This window comes from Pseudophryne corroboree, chromosome 9 (genome assembly GCF_028390025.1).
Source record: "Pseudophryne corroboree isolate aPseCor3 chromosome 9, aPseCor3.hap2, whole genome shotgun sequence".
NCBI lineage: Eukaryota > Metazoa > Chordata > Amphibia > Anura > Myobatrachidae > Pseudophryne > Pseudophryne corroboree.
The window spans coordinates 464,455,574-464,456,757 of record NC_086452.1 but is presented as its reverse complement, the minus strand read 5'-3'; the positions used below and the strand labels follow the sequence as shown (position 1 = coordinate 464,456,757).

Here is a 1,184-nt window from a genome sequence, read left to right as displayed (position 1 = left end):
GCACTTCTGCTAAGCTAAAATACACTCCCAGGCAGCATAGCGTTTGCACGGCTGCCAAAAACTGCTAGCGAGCGATCAACTCGGAATGACCCCCTAAGTGAGTTCAGAATTTCCACACATATACTTTACATATAGTCATTTTGGATGAGACAAATGCTTGAATTCCCCCCATAGAGGTGAGGAGCAGCGTTAGCCTTTTATTATATAGGATAGATAGTTTTGCACAGTTACCAATCATCCCTCTCTTACATACATATCCTTTCATCTGTTCTCCAAATGTGGCCTCACTACTACTCTAAATGCTGTATAAATAATAATAATAATAATAATAATAATTATTATCCCTAAATCCTTACGGATGAATCTACATGGACGCACAGCGCCTGTCTCACCTCGCACGTGTCGCATGTCCAGTGCTGGATCCTCTGCTGTGTGCACTCTGAGCCGAGCGCTCTCTGTCAATCTGTTTTAAGCAGATGGTTTCTTTGAGGTCAGTGAAGAAAGGTTGTTGCCCAACCAACAAAAGCAGAGATTGTGAAATCCTGATTCCCACACCCGCTGAGGCTGCGCAACAAGATCATACAACAGAATTTTTTCCATTTCTGACTTAATTGCACACAATACAAACTCTGAGGCATAACACAGCCAGCATGGCTGCTCTCCCCTGCTGTACAAGTCGCTGCGCACACACACTGCGCCTAGATTTGTGGATCATCTACGCAGTTGCGCAATTTGTTGGCAGGCCCTAACATACAGTAAATAATGGGTGGGTTTGCAGTCAGAATTGCATCCGGGTCACCTGCCCTACGGTAAATACGCATCTCAGACCTTGTACCCACTGAGCCGAGTAATATTCTTACTAACAATGTTCCCAAAATGTAAAAAATTTTAATTATCGAATTGTGTAAATAATACGTGATTAAACATGATTCAGTTATATATATATATATATATATATATATATATATATTTGTGTATTTAGAGATGTGCACCGGACATTTTTCGGGTTTTGACTTTCGGTTTTGGATTCGGTTCCGCTGCCGTGTTTTGGATTCAGACGCGTTTTGGCAAAACCTCCCTGAAAATTTTTTGTCGGATTCGGGTGTGTTTTGGATTCGGGTGTTTCTTACAAAAGCCCTCAAAAACAGCTTAAATCATAGAATTTGGGGGTCATTTTGATGCCA

General features: G+C 41.6%; 1 protein-coding gene across 2 annotated transcripts in view; it reads right to left on the bottom strand.

Moving 5' to 3' along the window:
- Positions 1-689, bottom strand: part of IL5RA (interleukin 5 receptor subunit alpha) — a 94,200-nt gene extending 93,511 nt beyond the window's left edge. For both annotated transcript variants that reach the window (XM_063941306.1, XM_063941303.1), the window contains exon 1: positions 393-689. The gene's annotated coding sequence lies outside the window, so the exon portion shown is untranslated. The remainder of the gene's footprint in view (positions 1-392) is intronic.
- Positions 690-1,184: the final 495 nt, after the last annotated feature.